This window comes from Lonchura striata, chromosome 20, assembly GCF_046129695.1.
Source record: "Lonchura striata isolate bLonStr1 chromosome 20, bLonStr1.mat, whole genome shotgun sequence".
Lineage (NCBI taxonomy): Eukaryota > Metazoa > Chordata > Aves > Passeriformes > Estrildidae > Lonchura > Lonchura striata.
In genome coordinates this window covers 5,767,130-5,779,817 of record NC_134622.1, presented here as the reverse complement: position 1 = coordinate 5,779,817, position 12,688 = coordinate 5,767,130, and positions in this window count along the sequence as shown.

The window sequence follows — 12,688 nt, the reverse complement described above, 5'->3', positions numbered from 1 at the left end:
TGCCTGGGTTTGGGCTCCTTGTTCAGCACAGCCACTGGGAGCCAGGTGTGACCAGATCAGGATGGGTATAGAGGCTGCACAAGGGATAACTGAGTGAAATGATCCCAAAGGTGTTTCTTCAGGAGGTGGCATTACCTCTGTTACCTTGTGTTACCTTAATCTCTTACGTAATTTGATTTTAAAGGAGTTAGTGAAAGAGCACAGCATTTGAAACATCAGTCCTGCACTAAGACAATAATTAAACTGCTGAGAGCCACTTCTTTCTAGTTAGGAACAAAAGCCTTGATTTAGCATCTCCATAAATTTCCCTTACATTCATCCTCTTGTGAATATAAAAATAAATGTCTGCAAGAAGATGGTGATGACGAGTTCTTTTGCTGACTTCTTTGAAGGTAAGCTTTAATGAAGGAAGCTATTAATTCACTTTTCCTCTGTGCTCTGCACTGCTTACGCTGTTGCTTTGAATTGCTCTCATCCGTGTAGGTTGAATTCTAAGTTGAACAGACTTTATTTTGATGAGTGAAGGAAAAGCCAAAGCCCAGCACTTCTCGAGGAACTGAGGTGAATGTTGGTTTGAGCCAAGAGAACATGGGGTAGTTGTTTACAAGATATCTAAAAGTCATGGATACTTTTTGATCACTGTCTTTTATCTTCCTCTCATGTATTTTTTTGTCTGAGCTCTCTTAACTGGGTTTTATTTTTTTTTTTTAATTTTAATTAATTTATCATTCTGTACCAGAGCACACAGTTGTGACTGTTGTAGATGCACAGAGAATAAAATGCCTGGTTCTTTTCCTGCCCTGTGGAAGATGTGGGCAAAGAGGACAGCAAGCACAGTCCTTGTCACTCCTCTGCAGAAATCCAGCATGTTAAAACCTTGGTTTCTTTACAGGAATAGTAATGAAATAAAGCGTTGGCAGTCATTACTCAGCAGGCTTGGAACAAAGTAATTATTAGGTAGTATTAATAGAATTAAAGATCGTGTTGGAGGGGGGCAGGGGAGCATGTCGGAACTGGAGGACACTGAGGAGGAGTGACAGGCCAGACCTGGTAAATGTGGCAGAGAATGTTCCAAACAATAAATGGAAAGCATGTGGCAGACTGTTCTAACTGGGTGTAGGGGTCTTGAAGGCCTGTCAGCAATTTCAAACCTGAAATAGGCAGCGCAGAGTGTTAAAAACAGTGTGTGTGCACCTGCAGAGGGATGTGCCCAGGTGGTCCAGGGCCACTGCTCCACGAGGCTGCAGGGAAAGCCTTGCCTTGCAACCAGCAGGACAGGAACACACGTTTGTTCCTGTCCTGCTATTTTTAATACAGCAGATAGAGCAGATTTCTGAGCATTGGAGACTTTTCAGAACTTGAGGTTCATCGTGTGGCTTAGGTTATTCAATCTTTTCTTGTGTCAGCAGTCCAAACCCAGCAAAGTCTGAGGGAATTGCATGGACAGGCAGAAAGCTTTGCTTGTACCAGTTGGGACTCAGGGGCAGCATGGGCAAGTGGAGCTGAAGTGGAAGAGGATTATGTCTCAGCACCTGCTGACTTTCAGGTTCTCCAAGGTCTCCTTCAAATCTGAATGTTAACAAAGTCCCTGCACTGTTTGGATTTTTGGGGTTGTTTCTTCTCTCCAATCCCATGCTGCATTTTTGGAGTTGCAGTTATTCCCTGTGCTGGAAATCTGCTCCCTTTTGGGAAAGGAGACAAGACACCCTTTTGTGGATTCCTGCCATGAAGTCAGAGGCCAGAAGAACACTGGCTTAAGGTGAGGAATGGGCTTGTGTCAGTGTTCCCTGCTCAGTCACTGTGCTGTACCTGTGGCTGAGCAGTGCTGTGGTGGGTAACAATCCCTCTGGAGACTGGAGATGGTTTGTAAAGGTGTGGGTCATCCCACCCCTTCTCTCTGAGCAGATTCCCTGGAGTAGGATGGGATCTGGGACATATCCCTCCCTGGGAGGAGTAGCAATCAGCTGGGTGTACCCAGATAAGCCAACACTGTCCTGGAAGTTTTCCTGTTGCTGTGGCTCTGAGACACAAGACCTTCATCCTGTCTCCTCTAAGTTCTGCAGCGGGGCTGCCCTGCTGAGTCACAGCACTCATTCCAGTGCTGGCAGCCTTTGTGGTAACCTCCTGTGGAGGGGTGTGACCAGGTCTGGAGGAGGTGAAGAACCTGCCCTGTGCAGATCTCTTGGGTTTCATCCTTTTTACTGAGCAGACTTTTGCCTTGATGGTCTCTAAGCACTTCTTCCCCTGCAGCATCATTTCTGCACATGGAGCTGCCACCTCCTTGGGCAGCCCAGCCCCACACGGGAGCACAGATGTCAAGATACAGAGGAGATGTGTGTGGAGAGTAATAAATAAAGATTCTCCAGATGGCCATATGTCAGGTCACTCGAGCCCACCTGCTGCTCCTGTCCTGCTGCAGCAGCATGTTAAATGCAGGAGAGGATAGAACAAGGAGAAAAGCAAATGCTGAATGGTGTAACTCGGGCCTCATCCTGATCATCGTTGTCCTGGGGAGCTTCAGGTGGTATGACCACAGGAGCAGGCTGGCAGACCTGTGTCTGATTCCTGGGAAATCTGTTTTCCTTTCCTGGCTCTGTGCAAGGGCTGGTGCTTTGGTGTGGGGGTACAGCCCTCCCACCCCAAGCTCCAGCTCACCCTGGGGGCTCTGGGTGCTGAGAGCTGCCAGCAGCATTTCCTTGGGCTAAGGCTGGTACAGCTGCAGCAGGCGTGGCTGAGCCTGAGGACAATCCATGGCATTTTGGGGATATTTAGGAGAAGCAGAAGAAAGAGCAACAGTTTAGAGTGGCCTCTGCCTTGCCAAAGCTGGCTGCCTTCCCAGCTCCAGCAAAAGAGCAAGACTGGAAGGACTGAAGGGGCTGGAGGTACTTCAGAAAGGTGCTGGGTAACTATTGCCCTCTCTTGGGAGCCCATCTCCAAAATTCACAGTCTGCAGTGATTTCTCCCCACAGAAGCTGCCAGGACAGAGAGATGTTGCTGCCCTTTCCCTCCCCTGGGCAGCCCAGCATGTGCATCACCAACCTTGAGGTAGCTTGTGCTCAGCCTCACATTACTGGGGCTGGCAGTTCAGAGCAGGCAGCACATCCCCTGCCCAGGAATGTGGAAAGGAGAGGTGGAAACACACCCCGAGGTTGGCTGGGTGTAGCTGGGGGCACAGGCAGATCTCCCTCACAGCCAGATCAGCTTCCCCCTTTCCTCACAGAGCAAGGGCAGTGGGTTTTAACATGAGCAAGAGCATCACAAACCATCTGAGCTGCGGATTTGGCTTTGCACAGAGCTCTCCCCCTCCCCTGGCTCTCCCTCCTGGCCACAGGCAGTGTGAAATCATCACCTTTGCATTCCCTGCTCTTGATTTCCTGCAATGCCCGAGAGCTCCCACTTCCCTCCTGGGTGCCTCAAAGCAGAGCTGGAGAGCGGCGCCGAGGCAGGAGGGTTTGTTTGCATTTTCAGGGAAACCTGTTAATAAAGGAGACCAAGGGGACTGCTCTTTTCCTGGCTGCGGGAACAGATGGCTGGATAACGCAGTGCAATTAATATGCAGGGAGTCCTGCCGGGGCAGGGATTTGATTGCCTGTTAGGAGAGGTTAGCACACTCAAGCTGAGCCCTGCCACCACACTGCCCGTCCCTGGCACCTGCTGCCTGCAGGGACTCTGTGGGGACACTGGGACAGAGTGGATGGGGTCACAGATGAGACTGTGGGCACTGGATGTGGGGCAGGATGCAGCTGGGGACTCCGGGGCAGTGGCAGGTCTCTGCTTCTCCCATGCTGGGTGATGCTCTGGGAGGGTTTGCCCTTTGGGTTTGTAAAAGCAAAGGGTGGCTCTGGTGATAAATGACTGCTCAGAGGTACTTCCAGGCTGGAAGGACAACTCTGGATTGTGTTCTTTCCTCCTGGACTTGTTACCTCTGAGTAAGGAGGTGCCAATGAAAGCAGCAGACAGGAGCTCCTGAGTGGGCACAGGAGGTGTGCATCTTCTTGCTGCAGCACAGCATGGGTACAGAACATTTCCCAGGGCTTCAGAGAGTGACCCAATAAATCCACAGGGAAAAAAAAAACCTTGCCAAGGGCTAGCAGGGTTAGGGAACCTTGAGGAAGTAGGAAACCCATCAAACCTACCCCAGCACTGAGCCTGGGCCATGTGGCTGCATGGTCAAGCCCAAATCGGTGGGAGCCTCCAGCCACCAGGCCACAATTAAACAGCCCAAGGTCACCCTGGGCACGTGTGGGACTGTCCCTGTGCCCCATCCCCATCCTATCCTGGGCTCTCATGGTATTACATGTTGGAGAGGATAGATAAATATAATTATCTATAAATAACACAGCCAGGATGAGAACAGTCCTCTCTGCTAGCCGGACAACGCCCTTGCCTTCGGATGGGTCCAGGGGTCAAATGGACTGTTCCATCTCACCCCCAAAATGTACAGTTCACCCTGCATCTGTAACCCTCCCCTAAAACATCAAGTGCCTGTAACCCCATTGGCCCGAGCCTTGTTCCAGCCCACCTTGAAGCCCCCTGAAAAGGGGCTCTGAGGGGCCACACGGCCTCTCTTGGAACTTCCCCTCCTCTTTTGCAATTTCCCCTCCTCTTGGAACTCCCCCTCTCCTAGAGCATCCTCTTGTCTCTCCCCTCTCCCATCCCCTCAAGCCTCCCCACGTGCTGCGTCTGGCAGCTCGAGGCAGACATTTCTCCATCCCCAATAAACCTGATACCCCAAGAGCAGCCTCAGAGATCTCTCCTCTCCATTCACCTACACCATCCCGGCGCCTGCAATCCCTACAATTACGGTGCTCTCAGCCCCTTCCTCTTCATACCTTCGCTTCCCCACCCCATTTTCTGGTATTTTCTTCCCTGCCTGCCGGGTGGAGGTTGTTGAGCACCATGAAAGGCAGCGGCAGGCTTTGATCAGGGCTGCTGCCTGTGCCGTGCCAGCAGCACGCTCCCGCCCGGCACCGCCGCTGCCGGCCGCCCTTTCTTCTGCGTCGGGAGGAGGCTGCTGGAGATGTCGAAGCTCAGCGCAAATCCTTGCAATTAGGCCTGTTCTGCTGCCTGCCTCGTTTGATCTCCTTTAATTATTTATCACCTTTCCTTTCTCCTCTTTCCTAAATCCTCGGTTTCTTTCAAGTGATGATTTCCCTCCTCTCCCCCCAGCCGTGGCTGGCTCTGCCTGTTTGCCTGCAATTACCGACCCTTCTGCTCCTTCCATCTCTCCCTTTTGTTCTCTACCAGATCACTCCTCGCTGCTCTCATGGCTTCACCCTGCCCGCTTGCCTGACAGCTTTTTCTTCCTGCTTTTCTGGAATTTTTCCCACCTGGCTGACTATTGCCTCTCTCCATCCCATTCCAGGTGTGGTTCTGGCTGTGTTTGCTGCCTGTGCCCTGGGCTGGGCCATGCCCCATCTCCCACTGCTGTTCTCCCGGGCAGTGGTCCTGCCACAAAGCCCTGGCTCCTGGCCAAAACCAGGAACCCCCATGGGGCTCCTGTCCTTGCCATGCCAGGGTCTCCCTCTGCTGCTTTTTCATCCCTCATTTCTTTGTTTCCCAGGGCCTGATGCATTATTCAGCGCTGCGGGCGCTGCGGGGTGTTGGGAAGATAACGGTGCTGCAAAGGGCAGGGGCTCAGGCTGGCCATGCTGGTTTTCCTGTCACGGGCTGATTTCCCCCTCCAGCATTAAACCAGGAATAGTCCTGACCATGCAGGAGGTTTCTCCTAGGAGGTGACATCTGCTGTCAGCCCTGAGGGGGACATGGCAGGGACAATGGTAGGAGCAGGGGGAGGCAGCAGTGGCCCTGGCCGTGCTCCAGGGGCTGCACCTCCCACATCCAGCCCCATTGCCTGGCTGGAGTTTAATAGAGAGGCAGATCCAACACATGGCCCCTTGTTTCTGTAGTCCTGATGTGGATAATGGATGCAGGATGCAGATTTTGCTCGGCAGATGTAGCAAACAACCCCAAAATGTTGTTTAGTCCTTGTGGAAAGAGGATGCTCATGCCCCCCAACTCTGTTTGCACCTGGGCATGTGAACCCCCGGCTGGACCTGTCCCCATGGCTGCTGCCACCTCAGCCTGTGCACAGGGATGGGAGGAAGGTGAGGGATGGAGGGATTTTGGGCTGGTGTTGCTGGCAGCGTTTTGGTTCCTGAGTCTGTCCTCCCTCAGGAAACAGCCTCACCCAGCTGCCACCAGCTGTGGGGACATCCCCACCAGGACAGGCCTCTTGGCTGCCCCCAGGAAAACTCCCTTTAGACCCCATCTCCGACTTCCCATCCCTGTCTCTGCAGAAACTCCCTCCCCAAATCCTGCTCTGAGGCCAAATCTCCCATGGAGTGATGGCCGGGTGCTTTTGTTGGGTTCTGCTTGGGAAGCTGCAGCCAAGTTCAGGAGGGAGCTGTGGTCACGGGTGGCGCAGAGCCTGGACAGTGCAGGGGAAACTGAGCCAGAGGTGGGACCAGGTGTCCCCAGCCAGATGCGTTTGGTGGCCCTGGCAGAGCAACTGGGGTGAAATCTCAGAGTGTTTTGGGAAGATAAACCCTGGCCATGACCACACTGGGCAGTTTTGAGGTGGATTAGGGGAGGTTTGGGAGCTTTCCCGCTTCTCTGGTTTTACCATTTCCCATCGCCGATGGGGGTGAGTGCTTGGCATCACTGAAGGAAATGAAAATTAATTATGGGCTCATTAACACGGATTCATTACCTGAGCTGCAGCACTGGGGAGTGCCCCACTGGGGCCCTGACATCTCCTGCATCACCACGATGCCCAGACACCCCAAAACCCCCACACCTGCCAGGGTGGGGGTGCTCCAGGTGCTCCCAGGCACTGCTGGAGAATCAGCTGGGAACTGGGCAGGGCTGGGGACGCTGGGCTGGTACTGGGGGAGCTCTGGGGGCATCCTGGGGCGGAGGTAAAGGCTGGGATGAAATTCAGGGTGAAATGTGGGATGGGATGGGATTCAGGGTAGGATATGAGATGGGATACAGGGTGGAATATAGGGTGAAATGCAGGGTGGGATATGGGATGGGGTTTAGGATGGGATACGGGATGGGATGGGATACAGGGGGAGAAGATCTGTGGAAGGATGGGAGGCTCTGTGCAGTGGGAAAGAGCTGTGCAGGGATGAAAGGGGCTGTGAAAGGACAGGGCTCTGTGTAAGGACTCGGGCTCTGTGTAAGGACTCGGGCTCTGTGTAAGGACTCGGGCTCTGTGTAAGGACTCGGGCTCTGTGTAAGGACTGGGGCTCTGTGTAAGGACTCGGGCTCTGTGTAAGGGCTCGGGCTCTGTGTAAGGACTGGGGCTCTGTGTAAGGACTGGGGCTCTGTGTAAGGACTCTGGCTCTGTGTAAGGACTCGGGCTCTGTGTAAGGACTGGGGCTCTGTGTAAGGACTCGGGCTCTGTGTAAGGACTCTGGCTCTGTGTAAGGACTGGGGCTCTGTGTAAGGACTGGGGCTCTGTGTAAGGGCTCGGGCTCTGTGTAAGGACTGGGGCTCTGTGTAAGGACTGGGGCTCTGTGTAAGGACTGGGGCTCTGTGTAAGGGCTCGGGCTCTGTGTAAGGGCTCGGGCTCTGTGTAAGGACTCGGGCTCTGTGTAAGGACTGGGGCTCTGTGTAAGGGCTCGGGCTCTGTGTAAGGACTGGGGCTCTGTGTAAGGGCTCGGGCTCTGTGTAAGGACTGGGGCTCTGTGTAAGGGCTCGGGCTCTGTGTAAGGACTGGGGCTCTGTGTAAGGGCTCAGGCTCTGTGTAAGCATGAGGGGCAGGTGTGTGGAAGAATGAGAGTCTATGGAAGGATGGGGGTCTGTGTAAGTACACGCTCTGTGTAAGTACAGACTCTAAGTACAGGCTCTGTGTAAGCACAGATTCTGTGTAAGTACACACTATGTGTAAGTACATGATCTGTGTAGTTACTCACTCTAAGTATGCGCTGTGTGTAAGTACACGCTCTGTGTAAGTACATGCTGTGTGTAACTTCACGCTGTGTGTAAGTACACGCTCTGTGTAAGTACACGCTCTGTGTAACTACACACTCTGTGTAAGTACACACTCTGTGTAACTACACTCTGTGTAACTACACTCTCTGTGTAAGTACTTGCTGTTTGTAAGTACACGCTGTGTGTAACTACACTCTGTGGAACTTCATGCACTAAGTACACACTGTGTGTAACTACATGCTGTGTGTAAGTACACACTGTGTGTAACTCCACTCTGTGTAACTCCACTCTGTGTAACTACACTCTGTGTAACTGCACTCTGTGTAACTCCACTCTGTGTAACTGCACTCTGTGTAACTGCACTGTGTAACTGCACTCTGTGTACTCCACTGTGTAACTGCACTCTGTGTAACTCCACTGTGTAACTGCACTCTGTGTAACTGCACTGTGTAACTGCACTCTGTGTACTCCACTGTGTAACTGCACTCTGTGTAACTCCACTGTGTAACTCCACTCTGTGTAACTCCACTCTGTGTAACTGCACTGTGTAACTGCAGTCTGTGTAACTCATTGCTCTGTGTAACTGCACTCTGTGTAACTCCACTGTGTAACTCCACTCTGTGTAACTCCACTCTGTGTAACTACACTCTGTGTAACTGCACTCTGTGTAACTGCACGCTCTGTGTAACTCCACTCTGTGTAACTGCACTCTGTGTAACTACACTCTGTGTAACTCCACTCTGTGTAACTGCACTCTGTGTAAGTACACTCTGTGTAAGTCCACGCTCTGTGTAACTCCACTCTGTGTAACTGCACTCTGTGTAACTCCACGCTCTGTGTAACTCCACTCTGTGTAACTCCACTGTGTAACTCCACTGTGTAACTGCACTCTGTGTAACTGCACTCTGTGTAACTGCACTGTGTAACTGCACTCTGTGTACTCCACTGTGTAACTGCACTCTGTGTAACTCCACTGTGTAACTGCACTCTGTGTAACTGCACTGTGTAACTGCACTCTGTGTACTCCACTGTGTAACTGCACTCTGTGTAACTCCACCGTGTAACTGCACTCTGTGTAACTGCACTGTGTAACTGCACTCTGTGTACTCCACTGTGTAACTGCACTCTGTGTAACTCCACTGTGTAACTCCACTCTGTGTAACTCCACTCTGTGTAACTGCACTGTGTAACTGCAGTCTGTGTAACTCATTGCTCTGTGTAACTGCACTCTGTGTAACTCCACTGTGTAACTGCACTCTGTGTAACTGCACTCTGTGTAACTGCACTGTGTAACTGCACTCTGTGTAACCCCACTGTGTAACTCCACTGTGTAACTGCACTCTGTGTAACTGCACTCTGTGTAACTGCACTGTGTAACTGCACTGTGTAACTGCACTGTGTAACTGCACTCTGTGTAACCCCACTGTGTAACTGCACTGTGTAACTGCACTGTGTAACTGCACTCTGTGTAACTGCACTGTGTAACTGCACTGTGTAACTGCACTCTGTGTAACTGCACTGTGTAACTGCACTCTGTGTAACTGCACTGTGTAACTGCACGCTCTGTGCAAGCTCGGCGCTCCCAGCGGCGCGGTGCAGCGCGGCCTCCGGCCGGCAGGCGGCGCTGCGGGCGGCGCGGCGGGCGGCGCGGCCGGGCGCTCGGCGCGGGCGGCTCCGTGCGCCGGAGCTGTCCAGCACTTCAGCAGCGGCCGCGCCGGGGCCGCGCCGGCGGGACCCGGGACCCGGCAACCGGGAACCGGCAACCGGGAACCCCGCACCCCGCGGCCGGCAGGGACCCAGCGGGGCCGGGCCCAGCGGACGGCGGGGCGAGGTGAGGCGCGGCCGGGCCCGGGGCTGCGGGGCCGGGCAGGGACGGGAGGGGGCGGGGGGCAGCGGGACCGCGCCGGGTCCTGAGGGGAACGTTGGCGGTGCAAGGGGTGTGGGGGGAAAACCCCCCCAGCCATCCGCTGATGCTGGTGGCGACCCCCGGGGATGGGGATTTGGGGGCGCGGTGCTCCTCGGGGTCTCCGAAGGGACGCGGATGGAGGGGATGGGGCAGGAAGGCGTGCATGGTGCTGTGGGTGCTGGGACAGCTGGGGACCCCTCCGGGAGGGGGGTGCCGGGGGTGTCGCCCCGTGAGGTTGGATGCTGCCGGGGGTGTGGGATGGGGTGAGGAGTCTGGAGGTGAGGTGCTTTTCGGGGTGCAGGGGGTCCCTCCAGGGATGCGGATGTGCCGGGGGCTCCCTGGTGCTGGGGAGTGTTTGGGGGGGCACCCACATCCCTGTTTTCCATGCTGGGGGGAGCCAGGATGGGGCTGGGACAGCGGGTGACCGCCAGCAGTAGGTTTTTGGCTGGGAAGGACGGGACAGGGACGATCCCTCAGCAGATGCTGGTGCCTTGTGTGGTGCAGGTGGGAGACAAGGTCCCCAAAGCCCTTTTTCTGCTGTGTGGACCCCCAGGCAGTGCTGGGCAGGGTTTGGCTGAGGAGATTTCAAACCCTGCGGGTATTGCACGAGGGAAGGAGAGGGGGCAAGGCTTGGCAGCAGGGAGCCACAGCAGCAACTCACCCACTTGTCTTTTGGGAGGGTTTTGTGCTTCTCCTTCCCAGCTCAGGTTTGTCCCCAGGGATGTCTGGGCTGTGCCATGCAGGGAGCTGGTGGTGAGGGGTCGGGCCATGGCTCGGGGGGAGCAGGTGGCTTTCAGAGGACACAGGTTCATTCATTTCCTCCAGAGCAAGATTTCACACTGGATGTGAATTGGTTTGCCTGTGCTTGCACTGCTGTATGGGGGTCGCCTGGGAGCTGGCAGGATTTGGGGGTGTCTCAGGTTGATGACAAATGTCAAGGACCTTCTCTGAGGGTGCAGATGCTCGCTGGTTTCCTTGCCCTGGCATGTGGATTCTTCTCTGGCAGAAGCACGGGGACACCCCCGCTGTGGGGGGATTTTGGGGACAGTGTTTGTGTCCAAACACACATCGTCATCGCTCTGTCCCACTCTGCCAGCGTGACCTCACACAGTGCCACCCTCTGTGTCTCACCTGCTTTCCCCAGAATCCCCCCAGCATCCCACCTGCCTCCCCCTGCCCCAGGACTCATCCTGACAACGCATGCAGGGAATGTCAGGAGCTGTCAGAGCCAGAAATTGGGCAGATTTTAAGGGAACCTTCGGTCCTTGATCACTGTTGGGAATGGCAAGCAAGGGTTTTGCCAGGCAGAGGGGTGCAGGGGTCTTGGTTGGCTTTGTCTCTGGTGCCAAGAAAATGCTGCTTTTCCCCTGGACAAAGGGGCTCGTGCCCCTGGGGCCAGATCAGTTGTGGGTGGGTGTGTGGCAGTGGGTCCTGGAGGCTGCTGGAAGAGGGAGCAGAGGGTGCTCAGCCCATATTTCCGGGCAGGGGATGACTGCGGGGTGCAGGTCACCCTGTGGGTTAGTGCTTGTGCTGAGGGTCTGCCAGATGTGGGGGTCCCCAATCCCCAGAGCCCTTTCTCCTCCTCCTCCTCCTCCTTCCTGTCTCCCAGCTCCCGTTTTCCCCGGCCAGGTGGCCCGTGGCTTATATAATGTGCTCAAACCCCGGAATAGCTCCTCCCGTTACACAACCACCCAGCCAGCCACGGAGGGGGGGTGGGGGGGATTCCCAGCTGGATGCTCCCCCTGCACTGGCCGTGACCCCCCTCTACCTGCAGTGCTCAGCTCCAGGGGTTGTTCACCGGGATTGTGTCCCCCCTGGGGAAGGTGACCTCATTGTGACAGTCATTCCCCTGCTCCTCCATGTGCTCAATAATTGCTTTTATTTGTAGTAGTGTTATTGCTCCCCTTCCTCTGAGGGGTGATGGGCCTCGGGCTGACTGGACCTCCTCCTGACTCCTTGCCCAGCAAAGCAAATGGCCCCAAAGGTGGAAAACCTGAGGTGGTTGTTCCCCCTCTCCATCCCCATTCCTTGTTTAAGCACCTCCTGTTTGGGAAGGTCTGGCAGGGCATTCCCAAGGGGATGAGGGAAGTGTGGCCAAAGGGGTGCAGGGCTGGGGATCCCATAGGAAAACCCATCACCTGGATCTGCTGCCTCTCCACTCAGCATGGGGGGATTGCTGTTGCCGTGTGGATGTGCTGCTCCTCTCCCTAATCCCTGATTCAGGAATGGGGTCACTGCACGGGTCCTGGGGCTGCTCCCCATCATGGGGTGACCCCTTTCCCACCAGCTCTCCTCCAGCCAGAGCTGAGAATGGAGCTCCTCAATAGCCAACAGCCCAAGGGGTTCAGGCTGGGGGGGCTTCAGATGGAGCATTTTGGGGACAGGAGCAAATCCTGGCTCCTCACCCTCCATTGTGCCCTTTTCCCTGGATCATCTCCAGGGGATCTCTGTGCCCACACCCCTGTGTGATGCTTGTCCAGTGTGAGATCAATCCCCAGCCCTGGCTCCCCCATCCCTACATCCCCAAGCCAGGAAGGAGCCCAGTTGCTTAGCAACTGTTTAGCTTCTCCACCAGCCTCCTCATCTATTTTAACATATATATGTATTTTTATATGTGTATATATATATATATCTGCACAGACGTAGGTATGCACATGCATCTGCAGCTCCTGACCCCCCAGCCAGCATCTATCTATTCTTTACTAATTGCTTTAAAATCTGTCAGGTGTCAAATTCTGTCCAGGCAGCTACAGGAAAAGATGCCCTGGGTTTGGGGAAATAGGGATGGAAGCACTGGGAGGGCTGTCACCAATCCAGTCCCAGTGCCCCTTCCCACGGACA